This window comes from Lissotriton helveticus, chromosome 1_2 (assembly GCF_964261635.1).
Source record: "Lissotriton helveticus chromosome 1_2, aLisHel1.1, whole genome shotgun sequence".
Lineage (NCBI taxonomy): Eukaryota > Metazoa > Chordata > Amphibia > Caudata > Salamandridae > Lissotriton > Lissotriton helveticus.
In genome coordinates, this window is record NC_136058.1 from 271,781,513 (window position 1) to 271,803,503 (window position 21,991).

The following is a 21,991-nucleotide window of genomic DNA, read 5'->3' on the forward strand; positions in this document are numbered from 1 at the left end:
TTGGGTCTGTGGAGTGTGTGATTGGTTGGGGCAGCAGTACATCATATGACAGCAGCTGTGGGTCTGTAAAGTGTATCAATGGGCGGTAGTATTTGAATGGGAGGGGCAGTATTATATAATGTGCGACTGGGAGGGTGCAGGAATAGATCATGTGTCAGCAGTAGGGGTCTGTGGAGTGTAAGAATGGGTAGTAATGTTTGAACGGGAGGGGGCAGCAGTAGTGATGTGTCAGGAGGAGGGGTTCTGTGGCGTGTGTGAATGGGAAGGGGCAGCAGCAGATCGTGTGTCAGCAGGGGGGGGTCTCTGGAGTGTGTGAATGGGCCGTGATGTGTGAATGGGAGGGTCAGCAGTAGATCAAGTGTCAGCAGGAGGGGTCTGTAGAGTGTATGAATGGGCGGTAGTATTTGAATGGGAGGGGGCAGCATTATATAATGTGTGAATGGGGAGGGCAGCAGGAGATCATGTGTCAGCAGCAGGTGTCTGTGGAGTGTATGAATGGGAGGGGCGTCAGTAGATCATGTGTCAGCAAGAGAGGTCTGTAGGGTATTTTGAATGGGTTGTAATGTGTGAATGGGAGGGGGCGGCAGTAGTCATGTGTCAGCAGGGGGGTCTGTGGAGTGTGTGAATGGGAGGGGGCGGCAGCAGATCTTGTGTCAGCAGCAGGGGGCGTCTGCTGACAGTGTCTGGGTGGCGGGGGCTCCCTACAGCCTGTGATAGACTCTGGGCGCCTCGCTGGGCAGCAGGGAGCGGGAGGGGCGTCTGCTGACAGCGGCGCGGATGGGGGGCGGGAGGGGGTGTTGACAGTGATCCCAGCTGCCTCTCGCGGGGGCTGCGGGGGGAGGCACACAGCGCTTCGCGGAGCCTCTAGTTCTGGCCGCCGCCGCGCTCCGTAGCTGCTCATTTTTTTCGTGCTTTCTTGTCAGTCGGCGCCTCTCTCCGGAGAGCCGAGCAGCGGCCAGAGCGGCAGCGGAGCACCGGGAGCCGGGGCACCTCCAGCCGCGCCGGGGAGGGCTGCAGCGGGCTCTGCTTCCAGGCCTCCCCCGCTCCCGGACCCCGGGAACCACCTGCACCCACCGGGGGACGGGGGGCAGGAGAGCCGGGCCGCCTGACCCGTCCCCCAGAGCCTGCCATGGGGGCGAGCAGCGGAGCCCCCCCTGGGCCCAAGGGCTGGTGACCCTCGGCCGGAGAAGCCCCCGCACGGGAGAGGTGAGTGCATGAAAGATGCGCCTTCTTGCAACGAGTGTGTGCATGCAACCCACCTCTGGATAACGGATCGCAGCATCCCTCTATTGTACACGTCCCCTGCCCCCTTACCTTAGCAGATAACCACCCCTGCACAGCGCTTCCACCCCTATAACACTTCATATAGCGCATCCCTTCCTAACCTCTCTGTGTATGGCAGAACATACAGCACCACCCGCCCTACAATACCCAGCCCCTATTCACATAATACAGGAACATATAGCGCCAGGAAGGATTCGCCAGCATCTTCCTGCACGGGGCACACTGGGTACCACAGCATCCCCCGAGGACCCGGAGCAGCAGCGCACGTAAACACAGTAGCCACCTCCATCAGATCCATAGCACCGACAGCACATGCCCAGCAGCGGCCGCGCGCCAGCATCCTGCCCCAGAAGACGGACAGCATCGGGGCACACGAAGCATATGAGATCCGTGCCCAGCTAGACTACAGGACAAGCCCCACAGACACAGCGGCTTCCTCCTTGGCATCCCCTACACAGCAGCTCGGGAGATAACCGCACCGGCATCTGAGTACAGCACACGGACATTAGCAGATTACATGTCTAAGCGCATGTCCCCGTTCGAGGAGCGCTGAGCACCAGAGCAGCATCTGTGGGCACACGGAGAGTACCGGAACACACGCACCACTCTCCTCTCTCTCACCACTCGTGCACCACTCTCACACCACTTCCCCCCCTCTCTCACACACACCACCCTCTTTCACGTACACACACCAGTCCCTCCATCCCCTCTCTCTCTCACACACACAGATGCACAGTATTAACACACCAGCTTCTCACTGCAAGAATTGAATGTCAAACACACCACCACCACCACGTGCCTTGGGCACCAATACAACAACAAAGAAACACACATATCCCATTTTACAGGAGGCACACCACGGGCAGTGGAAGACCAGAGTCCATGAACACACGGGCATCTTCCTGCAGAACGTGCACAGCATTGGAGCAGATAAACACCCGCCTGTCTTCCTTCACAAGCACAGCAACAGAGTAAATAAACACCCGGTATTTCCCTCCTTCAGTGGGCTGTGAGAACCGGAGGGAAAAGAAACACCTGCCTGTCTTCCTTCACCAGCATAGCAGCAGGGTAAATAAACACCCGACATATTCCTTCAGTAGGCTGACAGAACCAGAGTAAAAAGTAACACTCACCTGTCTTTCTTCACAAGCATAGCAACAAAGTTAATACACACCAGGCATCTTCAGTGGGCTGACAGAACCGGAGTGAAAAGAAACACCCTCCTGTCTTCCTTCACAAGCACAGAAGCAGGGTAAATAATCACCTCAGCATCCTTCCATCATGCGTGTCGAACAGCACAGGTGAACAGTGCCTGAGCAGATAAAATCAGGGAGAGCCTTCTGATCGCGTGCAATGCAATGGAACTGGGTTCCCATAGTGGAAACCCAGGAGCTCTGCGACAACATCTCTATATTTTTCCATTCTAAAATCCTTGACATTTATCAATCTCTGGAACTCCTTAATGCAGAGTTGGATGCTAGTTCCCCTCCGTCTTCCCTTCACGCGACTCTTCTTGATTTCCCCTTGCTTACCTCAGACGGGATAAACCGCCTCTTCAATAACATCAAATCAGGCTCCCCTTTGGACCCGTGTCAGTTAAAAATTCAAAGGCCTGCAGGGAGGTGGTTATCTCCCCCCTTCTTGAGGTGAGGAACTTAGCTATCACAGAGGGAACTTTTCCCCTCCCCTGGAAAATGGCGGTGGTTAAACCGCTCTTGAAGAAGGCCTCTTTGGACCCCGGGGTCTTGAAAAACTTTAGCCCAATTTCCCTGCTGTCGGCTTCTGCCAAGATTCTGGAGGCTCACCTTAACTGTCATCTTACCGCCTTTCTAGATGACTCTAACCTCCTGGATATCTCGCAACATGGCTTTCGAAGTGCCCACAGCACAGAATCTGCCCTTACTGTTGCTATTAATAACATCCGCACTAAGGTCGACAGGGGCCCTACCACTCTACTGGTTCTTCTCGACCTTACGGCAGCCTTCGACACCCTGTCTCCCTCGGTCTTGGTTTCCAGGCTGAGGGAGATAGGGGTTGGAGGTTCGGCTCTCAGCCTCCTGGCCTCTTTTCTCTATCAAAGGGAACAAAGAGTCAAGTTGGGCGAGTTTCTGTCCCTGTTCAAGCCTGTGCAATGTGGGGTCCCCCAGGGTTCTTCTTTAAGTCCCTTACTGTTTAATATCTATGTAACCCCACTTGTCAGGGTTGTGAGATCCTTTGGGTTTGAGGTGTTGTCATACGCTGATTACACTCAAATTATGGTCTCTCTCACCCAGTCGGTGAATGACTCTGCTTTGAAGTTTAGATCTTGCATGGAAGCAGTCTCCCAATGGATGATCCGGAACTTTTTAAAACTCAACGGGGAAAAGGCGGAGGTCCTGATTTTCGGGGGCAATCAGGATATCTGGTCGAATGACTGGTGGCCGGCCTCTCTTGGGGACTGTCCCGTTCCCTCACACTCGGCCAGAAATCTGGGGGTCCTCATAGATACCTCCCTTTCCTTTGATCTGCAGGTCAGTAGGACGGTGTCCACCTGCTGTGGTATCATCAGGGTCCTCCGAAAGATTGCTTCCTACCTCTCTCCTGCTGCCCGGAAGCAAGCCACAGTTGCTCTTGTCTCTTTGAGACTGGATTATTGTAATGCTTTGTACGGGGGCATGAATATGAGCTCAGTTCATCGTCTCCAGATGGTGCAGATCTCCCACGGCTTTCTTCGGTATCTCTGGCCCGGAAAAACTTCCACTGGCTCCCTGTCCAGTCTAGGATATCCTTTAAACTTCTCTGCCTTGCTCATGGGGCTTTTTATGGTTCGGGAGCTGAAGGCATCAGGTCCCTTCTTCATCCCTATACCCCCAGTAGAGTCCTCCGCTCCTCCTCAAAAAATCTTCTTCTTGCCCCCAGATTTGCAAAAGTTAGATGGGGAGGTAGAGCCTTTTCTACTCTGGCGCCCAAGCTCTGGAATTCCCTCCCTCCGGAACTGGCAGGACAACCCTCTCCGGCGCTTTTTCGTAAACAACTAAAAACCTGGCTCTTTTCAGAGGCGTATCCGCAGATCTTGGACTCTGTGCTATGAGACTAGCTGTCTGTTTGTTTATCCATCTTGTTATGACCGGCGCCTTGATGCCCTTGGGCTAAGTTGCGCGTTATAAGTTCCCCCTCATCACCTCATCATCATGCACGCACAGTGACAACGACGTGAAACACAGCAGCTCCATCAGGAAGCATGTGCACAGCTCTGAAGCAAAACACACCAGCATCATCTGGAAGCGTATGCACAGCTCTAAAGCAAAACACACCAGCAAAATCTGCAAGCGCATGCACAGCTCTAGAGCAAACACACCAGCATCTTCTGGAAGCGCATGCACAGCTCTAAAGCACACACACCAGCATCATCTAAAAGCGCATGCACAGCTCTAGAGCAAACACACCAGCATCATCTGGAAGCGTATGCACAGCTCTAAAGCAAACACACCAGCATCATCTTCAAGCTCATGCCCAGCTCTAGAGCAAAACACACCAGCGACATCTGCAAGCGCATGCACAGCCCTAGAGCAAACACACCTGCTACATCTGCAAGCGTATGCCCAGCTCTAGAGCAAAGCACACCAGCATCATCTGGACGCGTATGCACAGCTCTAGAACAAAACACACCAGCATCATCTGGAAGCGTATGCACAGCTCTAGAGCAAAACACACCAGCATCATCTGCAAGCCCATGCACAGCTCGAGAGCAAAACTCACTAGCTACATCTTCAAGCGCGTGCACAGCTCTAGAGCAAAACACACCAGCATCATCTTCAAGCGCGTGCACAGCTCTAGAGCAAAACACACCATCATCATCTTCAAGCGCATGCACAGCTCTAGAGCAAAACACACCATCATCATCTTCAAGCGTATGCACAGCTCTAGAGCAAACACACCAGCATCATCTTCAAGCGCATGCACATCTCTAGAGCAAAACACACCAGCATCATCTGGAAGCGTATGCACAGCTCTAGAGCAAAATACACCAGCATCATCTGCAAGCCCATGCACAACTTGAGAGCAAAACTCACTAGCTACATCTGCAAGCGTATGCACAGCTCCAGAGCAAAACTCACTAGCTACATCTGCAAGCGTATGCACAGCTCTAGAGCAAACACACCAGCATCATCTTCAAGCGCATGCACAGCTCTAGAGCAAAACACACCAGCATCATCTTCAAGCGCATGCACAGCTCTAGAGCAAAACACACCAACGTCATCTGGAAGCGTATGCACGGCCCTAGAGCAAAACACACCAGCATCATCTTCAAGCGCATGCACAGCTCTAAAGCAAAACACACCAGCATCATCTGCAAGCATATGCACTGCTCTAGAGCAAACACACCAGCTACATCTACAAGCGCATGCACAGCTCTAGAGCAAAACTCACCAGCATCATCTTCAAATGCATGTACAGCTCTAGAGCAAAGCACACCAGCTACATCTGCAAGCCCATGCACAACTCTAGAGCAAAACATACCTGGAACATCTTCATGCGCATGCACAGCTCTAAAACAAAACACACCAGCTACATCTGCAAAACGTATGCACTGCTCTAGAGCAAACACACCAGCACCATCTTCAAGCGCATGCACAGCTCTAGAGCAAAACATACCAGCTACAGCTACAAGCGTATGCACAGCTCTAGAGCAAACACACCAGCATAATCTTCAAGCGCATGCACAGCTCTAGAGCAAAACATACCAGATACATCTACAAGCGTATGCACAGCTCTAGAGCAAACACACCAGCATAATCTTCAAGCATATGCACAGCTGTAGAGCAAAACTCGCCAGCTACATCTGCACGCCTATGCATAGCTCTACAGCAAAACACACCAGCTACATCTGCAAGCGTATGCACAGCTCTAGAGCAAAACACACCAGCTACATCTACAAGCATATGCACAGCTCTAGAGCAAACCACACCAGCGATAGCTGCAAGCGTATGCACAGCTCTAGAGCAAACCACACCAGCAAGCATGTGCACAGCACTAGTGCAAACATATCAACATCCTCTGCAAGCGTATGCACGTCCCTAGAGCAAACACACCAGCATCATCTTCAAGCGCATGCACAGCTCTAGAGCAAACACACCAGCATCATCTTCAAGCGCATGCAAAGCTCTAGAGCAAAACACACCAGCTACATCTATAAGCGTATGCACAGCTCTAGAGCACAACACACCAGCGACATCTGCAAGCGTATGCACGGCCCTAGAGCAAACACACCAGCATCATCTTCAAGTGCATGCACAGCTCTAGAGCAAAACACACCAGCTACATCTGCAAGCGTATGCACAGCTCTAGAGCAAAACATACCAGCTACATCTACAAGCATATGCACAGCTCTAAAGCAAAACTCGCCAGCTACATCTGCAAGCCTATGCAGAGCTCTAGAGCAAAACACACCAGCTACATCTGAAAGCGTATGCACAGCTCTAGAGCAAAACACACCAGCTACATCTACAAGCATATGCACACCTGTAGAGCAAAACTCACCAGCTACATCTACAAGCATATGCACAGCTCTAGAGCAAAACTCACCAGCTACATCTACAAGCGTATGCACAGCTCTAGCCATCGGACTGTACCACCCCAAGCATCTTTCCTGAAAGACCCCAGTACCAGCACTCCATCGGAGTGTACCAACCTAAGCATTGTTCCCTGAAAGACCCCAGTACCAGCCCTCCACCGGACTGTACCACCCTAAGCATTGTTCACTAAAAGGCCACAGTACCAGCACCCCATCAGAATGTACCACCCTTTAATCCTGGAAGAACACAGTTTCAACAGCCCTTCAGAATACACCACCCTAAGCATCTTTGCCTGCATGGAACACAATTTCAGAAGTACATTAGAATGTTACACCCAAGGCATAATGTTCTGCAAACTCACAGTGCCAGCAGTACGCCAGAGCAAAACACCCTAAGCACCATTTCAGGCCGGAACACAGCGCCAGCAGTACACCAGAACAAAACACCCTAAGCACCATTTCAGGCCGGAACACAGTGCCAGGAGTACACCAGAACAAAACACCCTAAGCACCATTTCAGGCAGGAACACAGTACCAGCTGTGCACCAGAACAAAACACCCTAAGCACCATTTCAGGCCGGAACACAGCGCCAGCAGTACACCAAAACAAAACACCCTAAGCACTATTTCAGTCCGGAACACAGCGCCAGCAGTACAGCAGAACAAAACACCCTAAGCACCCTTTCAGGCAGGAACACAGCACCAGCAATACAGAAGCACAAAACACCCTAAGCACCATTTCAGGCAGGAATTCAGTACCAGCAGTACACCAGAACAAAACAACCTAAGCACCCTTTCAGGCAGGAACACAGCACCATCAGTACACCAGAACAAAACAACCTAAGTACCCTTTCAGGCAGGAACACAGCACCATCAGTACACCGGAACAAAACAACCTAAGCACCCTTTCAGGCAAGAACACAGCACCAGCAGTACACCGGAACAAAACAACCTAAGCACCCTTTCAGGCAGGAACACAGCACCATCAGTACACCGGAACAAAACAACCTAAGCACCCTTTCAGGCAGGAACACAGCACCAGCAGTACACCGGAACAAAACAACCTAAGCACCCTTTCAGGCAGGAACACAGCACCAGCAGTACACTGGAACGAAACAACCTAAGCACCCTTTCAGGCAGGAACACAGCCCCAGCAGTACACTGGAACAAAACAACCTAAGCACTTTTTCAGGCAGGAACACAGCACCAGCAGTACACCAGAACAAAACACCCTAAGCACCATTTCAGGCCGGAACACAGCACCAGCAGTACACTAGAACAAAACGCCCTATTTCACGCAGGAACACAGCACCAGCAGTACACTAGAACAAAACACCCTAAGCACCATTTCAGTCCGGAACACAGCGCCAGCAGTACACCAGAACAAAACACCCTAAGCACCAGTTCAGTCCGGAACACAGCGCCAGCAGTACACCAGATCAAAACACCCTAAGCACAATTTCAGGCAGGAACACAGCACCATCAGTACACCAGAACAAAACAACCTAAGCACCCTTTCAGGCAGGAACACAGCACCATCAGTACACCAGAACAAAACAACCTAAGTACCCTTTCAGGCAGGAACACAGCACCATCAGTACACCGGAACAAAACAACCTAAGCACCCTTTCAGGCAAGAACACAGCACCAGCAGTACACCGGAACAAAACAACCTAAGCACCCTTTCAGGCAGGAACACAGCACCATCAGTACACCGGAACAAAACAACCTAAGCACCCTTTCAGGCAGGAACACAGCACCAGCAGTACACTGGAACGAAACAACCTAAGCACCCTTTCAGGCAGGAACACAGCCCCAGCAGTACACTGGAACAAAACAACCTAAGCACTTTTTCAGGCAGGAACACAGCACCAGCAGTACACCAGAACAAAACACCCTAAGCACCATTTCAGGCCGGAACACAGCACCAGCAGTACACTAGAACAAAACGCCCTATTTCACGCAGGAACACAGCACCAGCAGTACACTAGAACAAAACACCCTAAGCACCATTTCAGGCCGGAACACAGCACCAGCAGTACACCAGAACAAAACAACCTAAGCACCATTTCAGACCGGAACACAGCACCAGCAGTACACCAGAACAACACACCCTAAGCAGTTTTTCAGGCAGGAACACAGCACCAGCAGTACACCAGAACAAAACACCCTAAGCACCCTTTCAGGCAGGAACACAGCACCAGCAGTACACCGGAACAAAACAACCTAAGCACCCTTACAGGTAGGAACACAGCCCCAGCAGTAGACTGGAACTAAACAACCTAAGCACTTTTTCAGGCAGGAACACAGCACCAGCAGTACACCAGAACAAAGCACCCTAAGCACCATTTCAGGCCGGAACACAGCACCAGCAGTACACTAGAACACTAGAACAAAACGCCCTAAGCACTATTTCAGGCAGGAACACAGCACCAACAGTACACTAGAACAAAACACCCTAAGCACTATTTCAGGCTGGAACACAGCGCCAGCAGTACACCAGAACAAAACAACCTAAGCACCATTTCAGGCCGGAACACAGCACCAGCAGTACACCAGAACAAAACAACCTCCGCACCATTTCAGGCAGGAACACAGCACCAGCAGTACACCAGGACAAAACACCCTAAGCACCATTTCAGGCAGGAACACAGCGCCAGCAGTACACCAGGACAAAACCCCCTAAGCACCAGTTCAGTCCGGAACACAGCGCCAGCAGTACACCAGATAAAAACACCCTAAGCACAATTTCAGGCAGGAACACAGCACCAGTAGTACACCAGAACAAAACACCCTAAGCACCATTTCAGGCAGGAACACAGTACCAGCAGTACACCAGAACAAAACACCCTAAGCACCATTTCAGGCAGGAACACAGTACCAGCAGTACACTAGAACACTAGAACAAAACACCCTAAGCACTATTTCAGGCAGGAACACAGCACCGGCAGTACACCAGGACAAAACACCCTAAGCACCATTTCAGGCCGGAACACAGCACCAGCAGTACACCAGAACAAAACATCCTAAGTACCATTTCAGGCCGGAACACAGCACCAGCAGTACACCAGAACAAAACAACCTAAGCACCATTTCAGGCCGGAACACAGCACCAGCAGTACACCAGAACAAAACAACCTAAGCACCATTTCAGGCAGGAACACAGCACCAGCAGTACACCAGGACAAAACACCCTAAGCACCATTTCAGGCAGGAACACAGCGCCAGCAGTACACCAGGACAAAACCCCCTAAGCACCAGTTCAGTCCGGAACACAGCGCCAGCAGTACACCAGATAAAAACACCCTAAGCACAATTTCAGGCAGGAACACAGCACCAGTAGTACACCAGAACAAAACACCCTAAGCACCATTTCAGGCAGGAACACAGTACCAGCAGTACACCAGAACAAAACACCCTAAGCACCATTTCAGGCAGGAACACAGTACCAGCTGTACACCAGAACAAAACGCCCTAAGCACCATTTTAGGCAGGAACACAGCACCAGCAGTACACCAGAACAAAACACCCTAAGCACCATTTCAGGCAGGAACACCGTACCAAGCAGTGCATCAGAATAAAATACCAGAAGCGCATTTTCTTGCAAGAACAAATTACCAGCATTCCATCCAGATATCCCCCGTTAGCAGCCTCTCCTGCAGTGCATACATTTCAGAAGCACATCAGTATGTAACACACAGAGTGTCATTTTCTGCAAACACACAGTACCAGCAACGCATCAGAACATAACACCTTAGGTCTCCCGACAAGTAAGATCACAGCGGCAGCAGGACATTGGGTTATGACACTCGATGTCACCTTTCCTGCAAGAACACAGTAGCAGGAGCGCATTTGTACGTGACACCACAAGTCCCCTCTCTAGCTATAGACAAGGAAATATTACTCTAAGGAACAAAGAAGGAAGGCAACACACCCGGTACATAAAACTGTAGCACCCCAGCATCCTTTCCCATGAGGAGTACAGGTCCAACAGTACAATACACCAGTGTAAAACCAGCAGCAACCTTCCCTGCATGAATACAGCGTCTGTACACGGTGATGCAATGAGGAATAACCCTTACAGGGCACACATCAGGATAACGCCCTTCGGAAACGACAGAGCATCTTACACATGGGGCATTAGATAAACAAATGTAGAGAGAGCACTCTATGCAAAACTCACAGATGCTGCACTGGGAGCTTCTGAAAACATAGAATGAAAATCAAATGCACAACAAAAGCATTGACAAAATGTCTACCACACAAATACCGTTTCATGCTACAAAACATCTGACATGCACTATGCAACGCTTGTCACCAAAAAGGGCAGGAGTTAAAATACTAACTGAACGAGTACCAAAGAAGGTGAGAAGAGAGCATGGCTGTATTTAGGAATCAATAGCAGATCAACCTTTTTGAAGGGAAATATGTATGTCCAGTTGAAATGTTGCCAATGCTTCACAAGGGCTCACAGCACCAAAGCCGAGTCTAGGATCACAATGGTTCTCAAATAACTTTCTATCCACGAGGCCTGCTCCCATACAGAACACAGAAATCCCAGAAGGAGAAAAGTTGAGTCATTAGGTGCACCTGTTTAGCGTGCGGGGCTCACTCTTCACAATGTGTATCTTGCACCACCCTCTCCTCCAGGCACCTCTATGGTCAGCTGCATGCGTCTTACCTATCCACTTTTACATGACCCCTCGCCCACACCGCTGCCGCGAGCGTCCAATTGCCTCTTACCCACCCATGCAGCCAAGGCTTGCCAGGGGGTTTCTTCAGAACTTAGCAAGCATGCTCCTGATCCCTGTAATGTAAATAGCCCTGCAATTGTGTACATTTATTTCCTGGGTGTTTACTGTTTGAGCCGTCTGAAGAGACAGTAGAAATGTTGAGCATCTGCATGCTATTGTGTATGCACTTTTTAGCTGTGACCTTTGGTTACAAACAAGCACTTCCCTCCACTTTGGGTGAGCACTTCACTGTGGGCACTTTTACATTGTCTACGTGAATTTCCATTTAAAGAGGAAGACCAGGTCTATTTACAAAATGGTCATTGATGAAGAAGTAGCATGCTTGAGGTGTTCTATCACTACATTAAAGGAGCCATGGCATATTTGAAGTGTCCTATCACTACATTTAAGGATTCATGACCCAATTGAAGTTGCCTATCACCACATTTAAAGATCCATGACCTACTTGAGGTATCCTATCCCTATATGTATAGATCCATCCCAGTGCCCTGTCACCAGGTTTGAGAATCCATGACTTGCTTGAATTGTCCTATCACTACATTTAAAGATCAACACCCTACTTGAAATGTCCTATCACTACATTTAAAGATGCATGCCCTACTTGAAATGTCCTATCTCTACATTTAAAGATGCATGCCCTACTTGAAATGTCCTATCACTACATTTAAAGATGCATGCCCTACTTGAAATGTCCTATCACTACATTTAAAGATGCATGCCCTACTTGAAATGTCCTATCACTACATTTAAAGATGCATGCCCTACTTGAAATGTCCTATCACTGCATTTAAAGATGCATGCCCTACTTGAAATGTCCTATCACTGCATTTAAAGATGCATGCCCTACTTGAAATGTCCTATCACTGCATTTAAAGATGCATGCCCTACTTGAAATGTCCTATCACTGCATTTAAAGATGCATGCCCTACTTGAAATGTCCTATCACTGCATTTAAAGATGCATGCCCTACTTGAAATGTCCGATCACTGCATTTAAAGATCCATGCCCTACTTGAAATGTCCGATCTCTACATTTAAAGATCCATGCCCTACTTGAAATGTCCTATCACTACATTTAAAGATCCATGCCCTACTTGAAATGTCCTATCACTCCATTTAAAGATCCATGCCCTACTTGAAATGTCCTATCTCTACATTTAAAGATGCATGCCCTACTTGAAATGTCCGATCTCTACATTTAAAGATGCATGCCCTACTTGAAATGTCCGATCTCTACATTTAAAGATGCATGCCCTACTTGAAATGTCCTATCACTCCATTTAAAGATCCATGCCCTACTTGAAATGTCCTATCTCTACATTTAAAGATGCATGCCCTACTTGAAATGTCCGATCTCTACATTTAAAGATGCATGCCCTACTTGAAATGTCCTATCACTACATTTAATGATGCATGCCCTACTTGAAATGTCCTATCACTACATTTAAAGATGGATGCCCTACTTGAAATGTCCTATCACTGCATTTAAAGATGCATGCCCTACTTGAAATGTCCTATCACTGCATTTAAAGATGCATGCCCTACTTGAAATGTCCGATCACTGCATTTAAAGATCCATGCCCTACTTGAAATGTCCGATCTCTACATTTAAAGATCCATGCCCTACTTGAAATGTCCTATCACTACATTTAAAGATCCATGCCCTACTTGAAATGTCCTATCACTCCATTTAAAGATCCATGCCCTACTTGAAATGTCCTATCTCTACATTTAAAGATGCATGCCCTACTTGAAATGTCCGATCTCTACATTTAAAGATGCATGCCCTACTTGAAATGTCCTATCACTACATTTAAAGATGCATGCCCTACTTGAAATGTCCTATCACTACATTTAAAGATGCATGCCCTACTTGAAATGTCCTATCACTACATTTAAAGATGCATGCCCTACTTGAAATGTCCTATCACTACATTTAAAGATGCATGCCCTACTTGAAATGTCCTATCACTGCATTTAAAGATGCATGCCCTACTTGAAATGTCCTATCACTACATTTAAAGATGCATGCCCTACTTGAAATGTCCTATCACTGCATTTAAAGATGCATGCCCTACTTGAAATGTCCTATCACTACATTTAAGGGTTCATGACATACCTGGAGTGCCCTATCACGATATGTAAGAACCCATGACATACTTAAAGTATTCTATCACTATATTTAAGGATCCATGACCTACTTGAAGTGCCTTATCTCTCCTTTATGTATCAATGCCGTAGATCAGTACACTTAGATCACTCTCACTACATGTAAGGATCCAGGCCATACTTGAAATGTTCTATCACTACATGTAAGGATCCATGCCATACCTCTTCGTCCTGTCTCTACATCTAAGGATTCATGCCATATTTAAAGTCTCCTACCGCTGCTTTTGACGAGCCATGTTGCTATATCCAATCGGCCAGAGTCTTTTTAGGACTAAAGTTGTGATATATTTTTTTCGCCTTTATTGCTTTAGAACATTAATTTTAAACTGTATTTCATTCTATTTCATTGATGTTGATAGTAAAAAGTTAATTTCAACTCTTTTTTTGCACAACTTGTTATGATTACCCTACACAGTTATATATCTGATTGTGATGAACACTTGCTGGTTTCCTGCCTCATTTTAGTGGGTCCCAACTATGTATATTGTTACTTCTTCCACTAATGTGCTGATGTATATATTCACAGCGGAAGGTTGAATAGTTTAATTTAAGATGTCATTTTACTGCGTTCTTGTAGTGCTTTTACAAAATCTTGCTTTTTAGCCTACTTCCCAAGCTGTGTTTCCTGGGTATGGAATAATGTCAATAATAACAATTTATGTTGCGTGCCGCAAGACCTGTAGTGGTCCTTCTTCAGGTGTCCCGATGAAGCTGACACATCTCTGGTCCTTGCATTGGCCCAGCCACTCTGCATCTCTGGCTGTGGTGCGCTCTTGGAAGGCTAGGCCTGCGGAAACCCTTCATCTGCTGGTTGTTAGATGTTGGCACAGGGAGTTGGCTCCCTGGCTCCAGAGATGGATGCCTGCTGTCTGATGCACGTTCTGCTTTCTCTTCCTTTCTACCTTTGTGCGGTTAATTGTTGGGTGTTGCAGGGCTTACTTGGAGTTCTCTCCGCTTACGTAATGGTATCAAATTTGTTCTAGCGGCCACGATAAATGATACTCTGAGCATTGATACTGCGACAGAATCCAGCCAGAAAGTCTGGAGTAAAATCTATGTTCTGTTTCTATAAGAAGCTTCTGTTTAGTTAGAGAATCAGATCGAGGTGTGATTTTGCCTCAAAAACATTTTGACATGTTTTACTCAAAAAATTGCGATGAGTTACAAAGTTCTCAAACTTTTCCTAGATGTGGCGCTATTTTCCTTGAGCAACCCCAGGTCGGCAGTGCTGGTGCTGCACTGCCTTGATTTTCCACGGTACTGAGGGCCTGATTACAACTGGCCCTTAAAATTGCGGCCCCTGTACTTAGACCCGTTTGTGAAGGGTTCTTAGTTATAAGCGTTATGATGTTTATCTCATGCAGTATTTATTGGGGGCGATAAAGTTCACCCCATCTATGCAATAACGGCCAATCAAGCCTTGTAATCTAAAAAGGTAAATACCTGGGGGCAGATTTACAAGCCCCTTGCGCCTCTTTTACGCCGCCGTTGCGTCACTTTTGGGACGCAGCCGTGGCGAAAAACCAGCGCCAGGCTGCGGGGTATTTACAACGTGACGCATCTGGGAGATGCGTCATGTTGTAAAGCCCTGCGCCAGAAGGAGGCGTTCCTGTGCAGAGGGGTGCGTTCCGGCGCAGGAACGCCTCCTAAAAGTGGCTGAGTGAAATCTACAAGATTTCACTCAGTCACTTTTAAGCCCATGCTGCGTCAAAACCCTGCACCTGCTTGAAGCAGGCGGAAGGATTGACGCAGCATTGTAACAGTAGGGCCCCCCAGAGCATTGCTGGAGCTGCGTCGCACTTGGGACGCAACTCCAGCAATGTGCCGCCTTTACGGCACAGATGCGTCACGCATCTGTCTGTTTTTGCCCCATGGTGCGCCGCATTGTAAATGCGCCGCCTCCATGGTGGCGGAGCCGTGACGCACAATAACTGGCGCATCCCTGCTGATATGCTGTGCCAGACAGTTATTGTAAATCTGCCCCCTGGCGTTCAAAAAGAGATGCAGAGTTTGGTGCAGGCAGCACTAAATTCTGCTTGTTTCTCCTACAAACGCCAGAATAGGTGCAATTTATCACACCCAATAAATTATGTGGGATTTTATCTGGTGCGGTACATTCCGACTATCCCTCCAGGGCACTAGGAATACGGCCCTAGGTTGAGTATAATGTACTGTTCTCTTCTTTCTGTCCTAATTAGTTCTGGACCCAAAGATTTAAGAAACCTTCCCGAACTGGCGCCCTCCATGATGTTTTCGGGGCCGGCTCTAAGGCCATGCGACCGGTGCGGCTGCACCGGGTCTGACCTGGAGTGGGGGCGCTGACCTCAGGAGCAGCGCTGAGTGTAGCAATAACTGATGATTTTAACACCGCTGCTGCAGAGTTCCTTGTGCATCCAGCTTCCGGGCAGCAATAAAAATGGCAAAATACCGCTTGTGATTAATCTTCCTGCTAGACAGAGGGATCGGAGTTTTGTCTACTGGCAGTTTTAACTCGCCATAAAGTAGCGCAGAGGGTTAATATTCCTGCTGCAAACAGATCTGTATTTTATGTGCACTGGATCAGTAAAGCCAGCCTTAACCAGTGCTTTTAAACAAATGAAATGTATTTGAGAGAGGGGCACTTTTGTTGGGTGGTAGTGAGGGAATCCGAGGAGGAGGCCATAAAATGGGGTGGGGGCCAAAAAAGACTGTAGCGCTAAAGCCCGCCATCGACGTCATTGGAGATAGCACATGTTTTGTTACCACGGGCATCTATGCCATCCATGTATTCTCTAATGTCTTCTGTTGTTGTGTGTAGCAATTTGAAGGATTTATAGATATGTAGCTTGCCATAACTGGAGAATTTCATTGCTCTCAAGGCGAGGCATCTTAACTTTATTGACCCTTTTGAAGGAATTTTAAAGAATTTTTTTAAGAACAGAATTTAACAACCGAGTTTAGTGGGCAAGCATAACTTTGCTTAACAAAAGCTTTTTCCCGAATGTTTGGATTTTTGGAACGATGTATGCAGCGTGAATGTATACACTTTGCCAAGTGAAAGTCAAACAAGTCTAAAAACTGTATAGAACCATAATTAACTTTGCTAGTCTTTATCATTCACACCCATCATAAGCTACTCGTCTTTGTAGCTCACCCAATCGTTTACTAACACTTGCCACTCCCCGACCTAAGAACCTCTCTCATCCTACTTGCTGCTCATGAGCAGGAAAGTTTCCTCAAACAAGCATAGACAAAACCAATACATCTGGCATTGGCAACCAGCCTTTAGGTTTTGGGAATGCTTGTTTTGTTTGTTCATGTTTTTTGCTATACTTTATTGTTTAACAAGCTGCAGGGCCCCCCAAAATCGAATACATGATTGGCTTAAAGCAACAATATTTTTGGGTCTCCGAAAACACAGATTACCATAGTAGTTACTCGTACTTAAGGGAACTACTTTCTGTGTGGATGTGCTACTTGTGAAAAGAGTGAATTGCCATCACTCTCAGTGACTTCAGCTAATGGGTGAAATGGGCTTACTCATTGCTCCATATTATATACTATAGTGGGTTGAAGAAAATTGTGGATGACATAATAACAGACCAATGAATGAAGAGGACTGACTGAAAGCCCCTAGAAGTAAATATATTATAAATAAAAGTTAAGTAACATCAAAAGGACTTAGCTAATGCCAGACCTGAAAAGCGTACGTAAACTCCCTCAAAAAGAGCAATACACAACCTTCACAGGTATCCCACACAGGCTTTTGCACAGAAATGGTACACACACAAGCACACCACATAGCATCTACAATAGGACAGTTTCGTACCACCTAGTACCCACTGGACACGGTTACTTGCTAGGAAAGACACTTACCTATAAACATTGGGGACTAGGCACTGAGGTAGCACTTCATCCATGTTCTGTGTCAAAGATGAGACCCTGCTCCAGCAGGCACGGTGCATGGCTGCAGCACACAGTGGTTTTGTGTTATCAATTTCCTAGGAATCCCATTCAGAATATCACTGGGAAATTAAATGGTTACCACCCTGGTAGACCATGTCCTGAAAGCAGTACATACCAGTAGTAGTACAGAGACTTCTTGGGGATGATGGTTAGGATTATGTTAAACTCCATTAGCTCCCCTCGCTGGCTCATACCATCTTCAAAGCAAGCTGCATTATTTATAAAAACATCACAAGCAGCACCCCTGATTATCTTCCAGAAGAGTTAACCATCTCTGGTGGTTCTCGGCACTCCCACAGCCTGGACACATCAGACTGCAGTCTACGAAGTGTAACTTAGAAAAAAACAATTCAGCAGGACTTTTTTTGTATGTATTCACCCAGGATCTGGAACAACATCCTTGTATCCATCCGGACTGCCGTAACTCTGCTCCAACTTAGGAAGGAGTTGAAGACTCATCTCTATAAGGAACACTACATCACAATGCATTAATAATCTATAACCCAGCTTCGTCTCCTATTACTTGTAGACTTTGTTTGTCTTTGACCAGGTACAGTGCTCGACTGCCTTTTTGCTGGGTCCGCAGTATAGAAATACCACATACATACATACATACACACAAACGTTTGCAATTGCTTTTAAGGCTCCAACCTAACATCTTTCCTCCTTGACCATTCTCCATGCAACCTTAATGTTAAAAAAATCAACATAATATTTTTGCTGTGCTTATTCTGTGGACTAATCTTTATAAACATAATTACAGAGGTGCCGTCACTTCGTCTATGTATATAGAGGATACGTAACATGTAATTATGTACTATGGGCCTTTGTTGAGATCTATATCATCACGTGGGTTAAGCAAAATCTTGAACCATAGAGGCTGAAGGCCAAGTGATTATAAATGTCACCAGAACCCGCAAAATGGGAACATAGGAACACATTGCTTTCCCATTTCATATTTTTATATTACGTTTATTTTGGTTCATTCAGCACAAGAATGGTGCTTTTTTTGAAGTGGACAATATTTCTTGAAAGCAGTAAGTGAAATGGTCATGATGTTAGGAATACTACTCAATTTCGATCGCCATAATTTTGGATTCCTTTTTTTCAGACCTAGGATTTCAGATTATCTTAATTTTCACTCAGTGAATCTCTAGGCAATTATTTAGTCATATTTTATTTATTTATGTTTGGAATTTTTGTTTTTTCTTATTCTTTGTTTTAATTTAGTATTACACTTAATGAATTTCTAGTATTTAACAGACAACTCTTTTATACTCTTTAACTATATATATAGACACACACACACACACACACACTCAAATTTTATTCACACATGTTGAAAGTTGAACTTTAATCAAAAGGCATAATTTTGTTGGTTTGTTTTGAATCCATTCAAAAATCCCTGATATGTAAATAGTAAAGTTAGTAGTAGTAACTTATCTTTGTTACTACCGAAAAATAGTAACGTTAAACTTTTGGTCTAATCTTGGGGCCCAATTACGTTCTTTGCGGATGGAATACTCTGTCACAAATGTGATGGATATCCAGTTGACTGTATTCCAAGTTCCAAAGGATATAATGGAACTTGTAATACAGTGTACGGGATATCCGTCCCATTTGTTATGGAGTATTCCATCCACCAAGTAATCAGGCCCTTAGACTTCAGGGGTAAAGGTAGACATTAGGTCTAACCTTTTGGTCTAATTTTACCTTTGTGGGTCGAGCCCTGAGTTGGGGGAGTAGAGAGGGCGCAAAACCCGTGGAATTTGATTCAATGGGATTCCGCGGAGTTACATAAAAACTCAGCGAGATTCCACTGAGTTCCGCCAATGTGAGGAAATAGACATGAAGCGCTACTCGCGCTGTTATTTAGTGCGCTAGAGGGCACAGCTACTGGAGTTAATTTTGTTGTCCCTTGAGTAGATATTGTACTCCAGTGCAGCCTTTTGACCGTGAACAGTCCCAACCGCCCGCTTTAGATAAATCTCCCTGGATGTCCTCCTAGTGACCAGAAACTCAACTAGGACACGCTCGCCAACTTCCCGTCCCAGAGTCGCATGTGGGAAAAATTCCGCCAGTGGGCGATTGGCAGAATTTGGCTGGAACTCCATGTTACATGTGAAATATGGTGTCAACAAACGTCCGCCAATTCTATTGTTTCAGTAAATGCAAAGAATCTCAGTGTGGTGTAAAGACAATGGAATATCAATCACCTTTCCAAACACTTCCAAGGAAAATAAAAGGGAATTTTAATTTCAAAAGATAATAATGCTGTATACATTTTAAAATGTCTGTGCAAACTAAAGTATGTGGTGGCTCTGTTCTCCAAGTTCCTAAAAGAACATTTACAGAAACGCACAATAGCGATGATAGAAAACTGAGCTATTTTGTGATTGATGTTATGCCCAGGAAAAATGAGGGGTAGGGATAGAGACAAAAACCTCAGAAGGTTGGAATCTAAATATATTATAGCACTTAACACCGAGGCCCCCCTAGATTAAATATGGAGGAAGAATTCCACACACATCTATAGGACGTTTACTCATTTCAATTAGCTATGAGGGGAGATGTCTAAACCCTATTTAATAAGAGTTTAATTTTAGTTGTGTGGTAAAATTAAGGGTATTAGATAATATTGATACCTGAGAAGGGTTTTCATAATTTAACATAGATAAAGCCCTTTGATTTTCACGTAGCACTTTTATACATTTGGCCCTTTAGGTAACAGAGCTATGCTATTTGTTACAGACTGGTGTAACAGACGGGTGTAATTTCTTATAGGTTACACTAGTGTATGGGTGCTAGGAGAGAAGCTGTTTATGAAATTAAGACATGTAACATGGAAGAGTATGGTGTGTGAAATATGGCTCATGATGTGTTTTTACAGTATAACTTTGTTGCAGTAGATAATATGAGTGTACTGTTAAGTAAGGGCAATTGCACTTAAAAGAGTTTTAACATGGTCAAAGGTTATTTTATTTAAAAGCTTAGTTGCTTAATTTGAAATAATGAAAACGCCCATTTGGGCATGATTTGTGGCAAAATCTACTCCAAAGAAATGCGTATTTTTTGGATAACGAATGATTTGGAAAATTTATAGGAAAAAGATGGTATTCAATCAGCTCCATTTACATGAACGTTACGTTGAGCATAAGCACCTTAAATGTAATGAAGTCTGATGGTTACCTTTATCATCTCGTAAGCCCTTGTGCACTTTAAAGTGTACAGCCAAGATGTCTCACCGGATTGTGAACTGGGATGCAGGGTAGCTGAAACGTGTCAATTGCAGCACTCTAATAAAGGAGATATACACGACTCCGGTGTGTCTTTTTAATGAGCATAAAGGACTGATTTAAAAATAAATAAAGAAATATATAAATTCTACCCACTGTACATGTGGTTTGGATAGTTTACACCACTATGAGTTCATCGATTAGGAATAAAAGATTTATCAGTTCAGTGTAGTACAGGAATAGGTCACAGAGAACAATTTGCAGTACTGGGTAGTTTTAATCCTATAGATTCGATTCATAGTAATCTTGTTCAATCAACACATGTTTCACCCCTGAGGTGCCACGCAAGCCTGTGGCTGTTTCAAAGCTGCAATTGTAAACGATGCAGTTATTAGTGGATATACATAGAAGGAAGAGAAATTAGCTTAGAATAAGGACAAGAGCATAGCTCCAAGTTCAGTCCCGTTATTAACGGTGTATTAAGATCCTGTATTGGCAATGAGGGCAGTTATTAGTAAACTCTAAATCCTATCATAACCCAAGTGAGAAGGTCCTGTACGCATGCCTGATAATTAATACATTGGGGCGCCTACAATGCAAAATATAGTGAAAATTCTGAGTCCTGAAGAATAATCAATTTGGGCATCAAAAGTGAGTTCTGGGGGGGAGGAGCTTCGCGCGCAACCGGTATGGTCGCGTGAGCACAGGGCTCCCGGACCTTCGCCACCTCCGTCGGCTATCCTGCATCTTATCCTGGCTACGACGACAGGTCGTTATTGGCACAACCTGGCTGACCTAATAGCCGTTTTCAGATTCCGGTTTGGATCTTGGAAGCCGAAGTTACGGGCTCCTGAACTTTTCTGACCTGCTCCTCGGTGCTGGCCCGGGCTCGATTTCTCTGCCAGCTGGGCAGTAAACGAACAACAACGGCTTGCCCGAGTCTCCTTGCCCTGCCATCACTTTCGGTTTCGTTTTTGGCTTTGCGATTTCTCCGACTCTGGTTTGCCCTGACCTGCCCTGGTCACGGTTTCCTTTGCCGCTCCACCTCGA

General features: G+C 46.3%; 1 protein-coding gene across 1 annotated transcript in view; it reads left to right on the forward strand.

Annotated features, from left to right (window-relative positions):
* The first annotated feature begins 932 nt into the window (after positions 1-932).
* Positions 933-21,991, forward strand: part of B4GALT2 (beta-1,4-galactosyltransferase 2) — a 929,689-nt gene continuing 908,630 nt past the window's right edge. The window contains exon 1 of the mRNA XM_078671715.1: positions 933-1,206. The gene's annotated coding sequence lies outside the window, so the exon portion shown is untranslated. The remainder of the gene's footprint in view (positions 1,207-21,991) is intronic.